Here is a 13,012-nt window from a genome sequence, read left to right on the forward strand (position 1 = left end):
ATCGAAGAATACAGTCTTTGACAGCAAAATCTTGCTCAGCCAAATAAATGTGAAGAAGCATGAGATAGTCGTAGCAGAAACTGTTTCTGAGTTTTGTTCTTTTCATCTTCTGCTTTGAGTTTTTATTTCTGATGCTGCCGATCGTGATATTGGCAAGACGGCTCAATCTGTTAGCTTTCTTATAGCTTTATATATATTATCATCTGTTTTTCTTCTCTTTGTTCTTCTTGTCTCTTTGTTCTTGGATCAATGTTAATATGCAAGAAGAAGTGGAGATTAACTAATGCCAAAGAAAATAGTATTTCTATTGATTTGTTGTTATGATCTCAGGTTTTTCAGCATTGATTTCTGCATCTTGAATTGGGTTTCTGGTATAGTTTTAATGTTTAATGTTTGTAAGAGGTTAACAGAGTTCATACTCTAAATCAATCATTAAGAAGAATTATCGATGATTCTGATATCACTACAGATTTTTCGAAGTGAGATTTATTGAATACGACTTACCAATAAATATATGATCTTCTTTCTTGTAAATTATTCAATTTTTTTATTATAGAACAAAGATTTATATTTGAATTCTGATAAATAATATATTTGATGACACTGTTGAAACAAATTTTAGCTTCTTTCTTTGCCATGGAAAGGAAAAAGTTGGGACGAAGACGTTTCTTGATTTCAATATTGGGTTTGTACATTGTAACGCCCAATTCTGTAGGTTTTGGGTAAGTGATCTTTGAATTTTGGGGGACCCTAATAGTACAGTGCTAGACCCTTCAAAATGCAGACACTGTTTTGTTTTATTACCGTTTCAAAATTATGTCAGTCTTTTGTTTCTGTCTCTTTTACACTATTTTGTTCATTTCTCTTGGGAAATGAGCTTGTCATAAACCATGACTCGTGCCACGTTTGTCTTAAATTATTGACAAATTTTACCACAATAAATCATTTGTTTTGTCTGTACAATTTATTGTTTCTTAATCAGTTTTATATTACATTTACCTTAGTATATAGTGAATGAGTTAATTAAATAACTATATTATATATATATATATATATATATATTAATTCAAAGAGTATAATTAACTAGTTAAGAATTACTTGTAGTAGTTAATACCATTTCTTGTTAATGCTTAAAATTTTTTACCCATATGGATCGGGATCAAAAAAGTTACGAGGGCCGAAAAACTTTTCATTAAAAAAGTTCATTGGGTCAAAAAACTTAAAAAATCCTAGGACTAATTTATGAGTTTTGTTTTTCACGTGAAAAAAATATTATTTTTTTAAAATATATTATTGGACATATGACAACCTTTTGTCTATTTGATCTTTGACTAGAGACGACCAATCTCAAACTTTGATTAAGAATAACTTGTCTCAATCTTTGATTTGGACAACTTGTCTCAACCTTCGGTTCAAGACATCCTGATTTGAACTTCGTCTTGGGCCAACTAGTCTCAACTTCAACATGGGTCACCCACTCTTAGCCTTTTGGTTAGGGTAGACCTATCTTTAACTTCAATAAGTAACAACCTGTTTCAACCTTCAACCTAAGCCAATTTGTCTCAGCCTTCATCATTGGTCTACACGTCTCAACCTTCAGTATGAGATAGCTAATCTCGACCTTCAGCCCAAGCCTACCCATCTAGGCCTTCAGTCTAGGATGACCCGTCTTGACATTTGACTCAGGATGACCCGTCTCGACCTTTGCTCTGAGACAACCATCTCGACTTTCGACTTGGATCGACTCATCTCAGCCATTAGCCTAGACGACCCATCCTACATTCGGCCTAGGACGACCCGTTGATCTTCAACCTAGAACCCATCTTGGCCTTTGGACCAAGACAACTTGTCCCAACTTTTGACTTGTCACAAACCATCTCGACCTTTAACCCAGGACGACCTATCTTGACCTTTGACTTGAGAAACTTGTCTCAATCTCCAATCCGGACCTACCGATCTCAACCTTCAATCGCGATCAAGTCATCTCAACCTTCGACTCAGACCTATCCTTTTATACTTTCAACATGGGACAACTCGTCTTATTTTTCAACCCTGGGCGACTCTTCTTGGTCTTAAACTCATTTATGTTATTTATTTTGTACGTTTACTACATTATTTTACTTGCATTATTTTTAAAATCCTAAATACAACAATTTATTAGTAATTAGAAACCCATGTACGTGCTAATATATATCATCATTTGATGTGTTTATATTTTTGTTACTACTGAATAATAGAATAAGTAATGTACACAATTTCTGAAACAAGCATACATGCTGGTCCATCATAAAAAAATGGATGGGAAAACTACTTAGACTCTACTACTGCCAACACAATGGATCAAACTCGTTCCATAAAAAATTCTAAGCTTTAGTGTATTTGCTCCTAGCACAACCTATTCTTATTTCCACTTGTTAACATATCTTAGGAAAGCATTAGCAGAATTCTACCAAGGTGGAGCTCTAACACGAGTAAACCTACGAAGTACAAATTCATTTATAATCCTGTGCATCAAATCCTTTGACCTTTTCTGGAGTTCTGAGCTGTAAAAATACAAATAGAAGGAATGAATCACAAAAGTAAAGACAAGAATTACAGAATAAAATCCAAGAGTTAATTTAGATAACACGGAGTCAACTTTCAATCTTCTTAACCATTCCTATATAATTCAAATGTTTGTTAGATAAACTACAATAAACTTGAACTATTAAAGTAAATTTAAATCCCAAAAAAACATTAAATCATAGGCTTTTTGGTAAAAACTAAATATAATCAAATCTAAAAATAGAGAATCATTCTACATAAAAACAGTATCATTCTAAAATCACACATGCACAACAAATTTCTGATTTATTCCCTGCATTTATTTTTATCAACTAACAATACAAAGTAACCTTAGAAGTATAAGTGCATATTGAACAAGCCCAACAACCAAGGCTTTTGTTGTGAAGTATGCATCAAGATATAACTCACTGTACAAATAGAAATCAAAGGAAAAAGCTATCCAAGTATTCATTCATTGAAAGTAGAAAACAAGAGAAAAAACTATCTGCGTATTCATATTCATATTATGAGTTCCAATCAATCAATTCAGAGTACACACATATATAACCTATATTAGAAAAAAAACTAAAACAATGAAGTAGCATGCACGATTGAACACATGGAATGGTGAAAACATACACCATAATAAACATACATGCATACAATAAAATCAGTCAAATTAATATCCTCAATACTTCAGTTCCAGGGGAAATATTGAACATATGTGAAGTTTCTGATTAAAATAAAGCAAACACTTGTGTTAAAACTAAGCAAAATATATCAAGTATCTTATTACTAAAACCTAATCCTAGTCAGAGTAGTTACGTAAAGCTGATGATAAATTTACCCTTATAATTCTTGGAGCGGCACAGCCTGCGCACAGCCGTATCAGACCATCATAATTGAGCCAAAAAAATCCATGGGACCTCTCAAATATCTATAACAGGAGGTGGTAATTTTCAAAAATTCAAGAGTTAAAGTCCTCCTGCAAACAAGATTGAGAAAAAAGATTGGCAAAAAAGCAATTTACAACATCCAGCTTTTCCAGCTTTTCAAAGTAACCCTTAATAGAACGAAATTTACATTCAAGCAAAATAATGCAACAAAGATTTAAATCACACAATAGAAAATTATAAAAAGGTCCATCCCAGCTCTCTCAAACAACAGTAGACATGCTTTGCATTAAATTTTAAATGTTCCGAAGACCACAGTACCCATCCCCAAGGCTGACATTATGAACAGGAAAATTAAAATATAAAGTTCATATAAAGATGCATAGGTCGCAAGATCTTCCTCAGAGAACCACGGAGGTAGGCGAGTAGATGGGTCAAACAAAGCAGCAATTTGAATCTCACTTCTGGAGAAGAGAGTGTAAATGACACCAAAAACATAAATCGCCGTTGCCGGGGATCGAACCCGGGTCACCCGCGTGACAGGCGGGAATACTCACCACTATACTACAACGACCAACACATTGAAATTAACTAAACCTCTCTTTCATCGCCCTACCCATACTTCCCGCAAAAGTAACATGATAAAGAAACAACGACAATAAAAAATTTGAATTATTACCGAGAGAGAAGATTAATGACAACAATATTGGCCAAGAACATGAATTCTAATCATAACCTGCAACCAAATTATAAACAACCTTGTTTCAAAGATTAAGCAAAAAAAGTGTATCCACAAAGTCGATTCAGATTCACACAAAGAATCATCTGAATTCATGATTTTTTTTGGAATCATCCCAACTTGTGAATGTTCAGAAAGAACAACCCTTAACACCAGAGCCATAACAAAGTCGCTTTGGCCGAGTGGTTAAGGCGTGTGCCTGCTAAGTACATGGGGTCTCCCCGCGAGAGTTCGAATCTCTCAGGCGACGACGATTTCTGATTTTATGTTTTTTTATTTGCTGTCAAAAAAAAAATCCAAAGCCAAAACATTACCAGCAAAATTCCAACACTGAAAAGCGTGGCCTTAGGGGTAGGGAACGTACCATGTAAAATGCCTGGTAAGAGGCGATAATAGAATCTCTAACGTCGACGATGAAGAAACATCGGAACAAAGGCGACGACGGAAATGGCCTCATCACACAACAGGGGGCGACGGAGGAAGTAACGGCGCTGATGACTGAGGCACTACAGAGGCAATAACGAAAGCATGGAAAGGATTTGGGCGGGAGAAATCTTTACTAATTTTTCGAGGGAATTTCAAAATTGAATTTGCGCTGTCAAAACGATCTTTTACTTCAACGGATTGCCGGAAACGGTCTCGTTGAATCTCCGTTGCCGGGATCAAACCCGGGTCACCTGCCTGACAGACAGTATACTCCCCACTATGCTACAAGGACCGATCTATTGGCATTAATTAACCACCTTGTTCCTTGAAAGAGAATTTTACACTGAAAATGTACAAATTATTTTCTATATAATCTATTTTATTTTATAAATAAACTCATTTTTTTCTTAAAAGTACATATAACTTACACATAATTAAAAACAATTCAATAATTTAATAAATATTTTCTCTACAAATCTATTATTTATTATAATATGAAAAACAAGATACTAGTAAATTTTCATTTTGTTTGGTTGACAAATGTCTTCAAAGATTATTTATTTAGTCATTTGACGTTATTTAATTACTTTTTTTATTTATAATTATTTTGTTGTAATATGTAGATGAAAGTTATATTACTTTTTTATTAATTTATTTTAATTTTAAACTATTTTTCCTGTACTATTTTTTTTTCTCAATGTTATCTTTCTATAACTTTTAATTAATTGATCATTTAATCAATTATTAAAAAATAACTTATTTTTAAAGTATAAATTTTTTAATATTATTTTTTTTTCATTTTTCATTTTATCTATGAATTATAGTTATTTGGTCATTAATAAAATTAAATTTAGAAACATATATTTCATTTTTATTTTTTAAAATAATATCATTTTAAAATCTATTATCTATTATAATATAAGATCTATTATAATATAAGAAAATAATGTAATACCAATTTTATCTAAACATCTATTTTATTTTGTCGACGAGTGTCTCAATTTAGTTATTTCACAATTTTAGTTATTTTTCATTTATATTTTCGGTTAAATATGACTTTTACTCCTTAACTTTCGGGGAAGAATATTAAAATCAGTCTCTTTTGAAAGTTTAATACAATTTAGTCCCAAACTTTAGAAATATATGGATTCAATCATTTTAACAAAATTTTGTTATGTTTATTTTATAATAATATTTAAGTTATTTTCATCGCTAACACATTGAGAAACGTGTTAAAACATTCTCCAATTTAACTCATTTTAACTTTCATCCAGATTGTTTCATCTCAACTTTCAATCCAAACCGACCCATTTTGAGAAGACTATCTCGAACCGAAGATCGAGACAAAACATCTCATATCAAAGATCGAAATTGTCATAAAAATAATTTAATTTAAGAGAAGAACACTTCAAAAACTTTTAAAAATATTTTACAAATGTAATTTAATTTGAAAAAGGAAGATAGTTACAAGTTATTATTAGACCATCATTTTATATTTTGTGAAAATAAAATTTATGATAGTATGAAAAACCATCACAATAATAATTGCCATAAATGACACTATAAAGAGTGTAATTTTAAACACATCTATGTGTTTGATTTTTATTATTTTCTTTTTTGTATTTTTTCTTCATTTACTTTTTACAAATCATTCTTTCCCTCGGTATTTACATGTGTTTTTAGATAATCTTGCAATGGGTTTATTCAACCATTTTCAACATGAAGAAAATCATGTTTTAGGTCAACGACTTATAATCATGTACTTGATTTATGGATAAATTTGTTTTGAGTTTAATTCTTCGAGACAAGTTAATTTTCTTTTTTTCTTTTAATCATATTAGGCATAGTTCCTTCACATGCAAAAAAAAAATAAAAATAGAGAGAATTTAACTTCTACAAGTTAAATAATATTTCCTCTTCTGTTTTTGAGTGATTGGGTTTAACTTTGACTATGTTGTTATTAATTGGTATATGAGGTAGAGGGGATCAGTGAGATTATGTTGTTATTGTCATTGGTTTGTTCCAAGTTAGGACGGAAAGACTTGATGCGCTAAAACAAGGAAATATTAATGTTAGGAGGACTAAAACATATATAAGTAAAATATATTAAAGTATTAAATAAGTGTAATGGGATATTTTATGAGTATTTTAACAAGAAATCTTTTGAAGAGATACAGTAACGAAATACAACTCCATTTTACAAAGTGATTAACACCACTTAATTCAAAATTTCAACATGATGAGTTTATGACTTTTTTTTTTTTTATATTTTGTTAAACTTTTTTTTATTTTTATTCAATGTAAATATTAGATATATAGTTAAATTCTAAACAATTAATTTACAAACATTAAGTATTAAGTATTTATTATTGTACACCTAATAAGTCTCACATCGTTTAGGAGTCACGGTCAAACGCAGTTTACATATTTCTTTCTTTCTGTTTTATGATGTTTTATGAAGTGTCTTTTAAAGACAAAACCGTAACGGAACTTCATACTAAAAAACGAACAATACTTCAAAAATAAGATGATTGTTTCTGACGATCCTGCCGAAAACTTGGATCTCGTCAGAACATTTACTTTATTAACTATTAAAGAGGCTTCTTCTTTGTTAAATACGACCTATTTTAATTTAATATTGATATATTACCTCCATTGTGCTTACTTTTATATCATTTGCATGAACGTTGAATTATACTATATCAGTATTATTGTAAATAGTTAAGAAGATTTACAACACACCAAAAGTGACATTGGTCAATAAATTGTAAACTTCCATGTACCTGTCAAGTATGTATATGTGAAGCACATTGATTAAGAGATTCATATGCAATCAAGAATCGACTTTTATAGCTATCCAACATTTGGCAATTTGAATTTAACTTTTCAACCCTCTGGTTATTATTGGGACGGGACAAACTAGCTTGTTGGTACATATTTTGAAATTAAAATTTAAAATAAAATAATATTTAAAATAATATTTTTTTTATATTATAGCCTTAAATATAATTTTGGTCTTTATTTTTGTCTATTTTATTTAATTTAGTTTTTTTAAATGTTTAATAAAGTCTTCATTTTCGTGAATTTGTTCACTTTGATTTTTTTTTGTCACGATAGTAAAATCGTTAAACGAATGTGAACATTATGTGTTACGTGTCAGTTCATGATTTTTCTAACTTTTTTTTTTATTTTTAAGTTTTTAAAATAAAAAAAGGTTTGTATGTCAAGTTAGTGTTAGTGTCATGTGTAAAGTCAATATCAATGCCATGTGTCAGCCAATATAAGTACCATGTGTCTTATATTTGTTGTAATTTTTCATAATTTTGTTCAATTTAGTCATAATTTTCGTTATTTTTGTTTAATTTAGTCTTAGATTTGTCTCTCTTCAGATTGAGATCAAAATTAATTTTTATATAAATATTACACTGACATTTTTATTAAATATTTCTTTCGTTATTTTAAAACCAACTATAACTATATTATTGGAATATAATTATTATACTCATGTTTGATTTTTGCTATATGTAAAAAATAGGGTTGGAGCTAGTTTAAAAATAATGAAGAATGTTTCTTCTAATTTTAAAAATAATGAAGAATTTTTCTTCTAATTTTAAAATCAAATTTTAATATTTCTTCTAATTTTAAAAATAGTAAAGAATTTACCTTTTAATTTTAAAAATAATTAAGAATTTTCCTTATAGTTTAAAAATAATGAAGAATTTTTCTTCTAATTTTAAAAATATTGAAGAATTTTTCTTATAATTTTAAAATTAATTAAGAAATTTTCTTCTAATTCTAAAAATAAATTAGAATTTTCCTTCTAAAACTTAACGAAAATTAGGAATGAATTGAACAAATTTAACTAAAATTTAGATTAAATTAAACAACATTAATGAAAGTTGAGTCTGAATTGAAATAAGACATGTGGCACTTATACTGACTGGCACATGACATTTATATTGACTAACAATGTTACATTGATACTGACTTGACACATGACACTAACATTGACTTGACACATGATACTAACACTGCCATAGACACTACCACGTGGCACAATGTTGACTTGATACGTGGACAACTTTTTTTTAATTAAAAAGTTTTTTAAAAATTAAAAAATCACAAATTGACACGTGACATGTACTGTGCACCTTCTGTTAAACGCTGTTACAAAAAATGTCCAAATTAAACAAAATTGACGAAAATTGAGACTTTATTGAATATCCGAAAAAAAAGATGGCCAAATTGAATAAAGTAGTTGAAAATAAGGACCAAAGTTATATTTAAGCCTATATTATACTTTTTCAAGGGTGCAAATATGCAAATAATATTATAATTTAAATAACTAGTATTTACTATTCTTACAAGATCAAAATCACTTTGTGAAGACCATTCAAACTCCTTCTAGCAAAGACTCCTTAATCTTCAAACTAAAATGTTCTAGGACTTGGATGTAGCCTCAGATCAAGAGGGGGTATCCTTCCAACTTGATGCCTTTAAACCAAGATATTCTAGGTCCAAGTGCGTCAGATAATAATAAATATTATAATACTGAATACGTACATACTTCGTAAATAATGCTATTTATATTGTACTTATGGATCTTAACCTCTCTTATGTTAGCTAAAACTCATATCATTCCCTCTCCCTATTCCGTGATCTCTAACCCTGAAGTTATTAACTATAAAATTTTATAATATGCTTTCGAAAGATAAATAGGACACAATAACACTGAAGTAGACAATTAAATTTCAACAAGACTATAGAAGTGAGATGCAAAGTAAGAAACACTTGATTAGGAAGTGATGTTGTCAAAGTATCGAATAGGACCCGTCTAATTAATAAGGTTTTGGTTGTGCAAACTTTATATATAGTTTGTTCGGAAGTTTAGTATATAGAAAAAGTGATTTAATAAAGAAGCAAAGAGAATAAAAAATTTTAAATATGACTGAGAGAAGAAAATTAATAATAACAATATTGTCCAAGAACATGAATTATAATCCTAACCTCCGACCAAACTATAAAGAACCTTGTTTCAAAGATGAAGCAAAAAAGTGTATCCATAAAATGGATTCAAAATCAAAAAAAGAATTATCTGAATTCGTCATTGTTTTTGGAATCCTCTTAATTTATAAATTCTTACCAAAGAAGGGTTTAAATATCAAAGTCGCTTTGGCTGAGTGGTTAAGGCGTGTGCTTGCTAAGTACATGGGGTTTTCCTGCGAGAGTTCAAATCTCTCGGGTGATGTCGCTTAATAACCGCCGTTGCGGGGGATCGAACCCGGGTCACCCGCGTGACAGGCGGGAATACTCACCACTATACTACAACGACCAATTGATTAATCTTAATTAAGCATCTTATTAGAATTTGACAATGAAATGTTTTTTAAATCATTTTATATATAAATTAAAATCAATTCAATAAATTAATAAATATTGAATTTTTTTTCTCTCTAAAATGACTAAAACTATGTAAAAACAATAGAGACCAAAAACGTTAAACACATTAGAGGTTAAAATCAACTTTTTTTTTCTTTACAGTTTAGAAAATAAATATACTTAACGTTAAATTATTTTAAAAAATGTTCAGATTTTTGAATTAGTTAAATGAAAATTTATATTTTAAAATAATTGAATTCCTTAACTCTTCCTTTATCCAGTGTAACTTTGAATCAATACAAATTAAATTAAAGTATGAAATAGTAATTATAAATTCGGATGAATTTCTATTTAAACCCTTTCAATAACTCTTAGTTAAATCTTTCGACTCCAATCAATCATATTAAACTGAATGATTATCAAAATACACCATCGATAAATGGAATACCCAAAGGATATCAACTGTGATAATCTTTCCCAAATCAATTTTTTCTCTTCAATTTTTTAATAGTGGAACCCAAAATCAGTTTAATAAAAAAAAAAAAGCTAAATAAACATGAAATCAACTTGATAAAACTTAAAAGGAAAACTAATTCCATAAAAATTAATGCCATCTTAGAAAAAAAAAACTTGAAAAGACAATAGATACAAGGATTTCTCTTAATAATAATATGTTCTTCAATTTATTTATTTTTAAATCACACTTGAGCTCAAGATTTTAATGATAAACTATCACTAATTGTTGAATAATATGAAGGAGAAATATGGGAGAGATATTTATCAATTGATTATTCAATTTATAAAAACATTTGATACTACCTTTTTATCCAAAACCCACAAATAACATATTGATTTATATTCTCAGTAGCTTACCATTCTTTTTATACTATCATGTTATTTTATGATGTTAATGTGCTTTTTATGAGTAGATAGTGTCGCATGTTTAGGTAATAATTATGATAATAATTATTCCTACTAGAGTTATATTATGAAATTTTTTTTCGTGGAAAGTCCATGTGGTATTATATTTCAGGTGTTAAGACAAAATCACCAAAATCGATAATTATGTTATTACTTTAGAGTTATAGGAAGTTGATAACTCTAACATTATCACTTGGGTCAATAGTTCTACTATACACTTGAATGTCGATAATTTAGCAAAATATGATATTGTAAAGGAGGTATCTGATCACTTACCTCGATTGTATACATAGTATAATTTTGCCAATTGTATCAACTTGAGATAAATATTTGTGCATTGAAGCAAAATGACATGAGCATTCAGAAATTTTATTCTGTCATGACAACCTTATGGGATCAACTTGCCTTGACTGAGCTTGCAAAATTGAGTGCTTTTGCACCGTATATTACTTGTAAGGAATCACAACGTTTGGTTCAATTTCTTATGGCCTTGCATAGTAATTTTGAAAGATTGTGTGGTTCAATTTTTCATCGTAACCATCTGCCTTTTATTGATGATTTGTTAATGAATTGTTATTAGAGGAAATTATACTTGTTTCCAATGGCAGACCGACATAGCCTTGTAATCTTAAGGTACATCACCACCAAATATATCTTCTGACAAATGGATCATTGACTCAAATGTCACTAATCATATGTCACATCATTTACCTTCTTTTGTTTCATTATCACCTAATTCATCCATGTCATTTGCAACTGCTAATGGTGACGCAATTTCATTATCCGGTATTGGTTCCATGGTCACACCATCCTTGACTTTTTCTAATGTTTACTACATACCTGATCTTGCTATGAATCTTTTTTCTATTGAAAAAAAATTTGTGGTTCTGGATATAATGTGTATTTCACTCCATCAGAATGTTTTGTACAAGATCACACATCTCAGAAGTTGATTGAGATAGGTCATAGGCAAGGTGGACTTTATGTCTTGAATCATCTCAAGGAGTTAATAGTTATAGTTTCTAATATGGATTTATCTTTGTTTCGTTTGTCTTCTTCTTTTTCACCTTTTTATTTGTGGCATTCTCGTTGGGGTCATGTTTCTGTATCTCGTTTAAAGTTTTTAGCATCTATGGGAGTCGTGGGTACTTTGGACAATTATGATATTTTTGATTGTAGTGGTTGTAAACTAGCAAAATATTTCACTTTACCTTTTAATAAAAGATTCCTTCTTCTTTTGCTCCTTTTGGTCTTGTGCATTTTGATGTGTAAGGACCTTCTCCTGTATCCACCAAAGTAGGTTCTAGATATTATGTCTCTTTAAATGGATGATTTACTTGTTTCACTTGGATTTATCTCATGAAACGTCAATCTGATTATCTTGAAATTTTAAAAAATTTAATGCTCTTGTAAAGACCCAATCCTCTACTATCATAAAAAGCTTTCGTTATGACGTGGAGGGTGAATACACTTCTAATAATTTTACCACTTTACTTTCCTTTAATGGAACTATATACTAGACCTCTTGCACTGACACTCCTTAACAAAATGAGACTGCTGAAAGAAAACATTGTCATCTTGTTGAGACTGCAAGATTATTCTTGTTATCTACTGATGTTCCAAGTGTCTTATGGGGTGAAGCTATCTTACAACAACTCATGTTGTGAATCGGATCCGGACTTCACATAATTTTGGTCTATCTCCTTTTGAAAAATTGTATGGTTGTGCACTTGATTACTCTACTTTGCGTGTTTTTGGATGTATCTGTTTTGTTCTAAAATCACATGTTGAGCATATAAATTATCAGCTAAGTCTCCTTTGTGTGTCGTTTTGGGATATTGTCTTGGTCAAAAGGATATCGTTGCTTTGATCCAGTTAGTAAAAAATTGTATGTTTCACGTCATGTTGTGTTTTTAGAACATATTCCATTCTTTTTTATACTAGCTAGCTCACATTATTTGACTACATCTGATGTCATTAAAATTGATCCTTTTGATATGGATGACATTACATTTACTTTCTACTTTGGTACCAACTTCAAAACCAGTCTTAACACCAATTACATACACCGAACTAGAGGTTGTACCTGTTGATTCCCCTACTATGGTTG

The 13,012-nt window shown here is 29.9% G+C and overlaps 2 long non-coding RNA genes and 2 other non-coding genes across 5 annotated transcripts in view; 2 read left to right on the top strand and 2 right to left on the bottom strand.

The window, feature by feature from the left end:
- LOC114164434 (uncharacterized) overlaps positions 1–321 on the top strand; it is a 921-nt gene extending 600 nt beyond the window's left edge. Inside the window, exon 2 of the long non-coding RNA XR_003599543.1 lies at positions 1–321. This exon is cut by the window's left edge and continues 57 nt beyond it. This is a non-coding gene — a long non-coding RNA (uncharacterized LOC114164434).
- A 1,887-nt stretch (positions 322–2,208) lies between these two features.
- LOC114164571 (uncharacterized) lies at positions 2,209–4,893 on the bottom strand. Of its 2 annotated transcripts, XR_003599574.2 has the most exons (4): positions 4,541–4,893; positions 4,117–4,456; positions 3,392–3,529; positions 2,209–2,543 (listed from the first exon to the last, which is right to left on the bottom strand). It is a non-coding gene; the product is annotated as an uncharacterized LOC114164571 (long non-coding RNA). The 2 variants fall into 2 exon arrangements; XR_003599573.2 differs by having other exon boundaries at positions 3,392–4,456.
- On the bottom strand, positions 3,940–4,011 carry TRNAD-GUC (transfer RNA aspartic acid (anticodon GUC)). Its single transcript has one exon. It is a non-coding gene; the product is annotated as a tRNA-Asp (tRNA).
- Positions 4,345–4,426, top strand: TRNAS-GCU (transfer RNA serine (anticodon GCU)). The gene has a single exon. It is a non-coding gene; the product is annotated as a tRNA-Ser (tRNA).
- Positions 4,894–13,012: the final 8,119 nt, after the last annotated feature.

The sequence above is a fragment of the Vigna unguiculata genome, chromosome 9, assembly GCF_037176805.1.
Source record: "Vigna unguiculata cultivar grain cowpea cultivar isolate G323 ecotype 2 chromosome 9, ASM3717680v1, whole genome shotgun sequence".
NCBI classification, from domain to species: domain Eukaryota; kingdom Viridiplantae; phylum Streptophyta; class Magnoliopsida; order Fabales; family Fabaceae; genus Vigna; species Vigna unguiculata.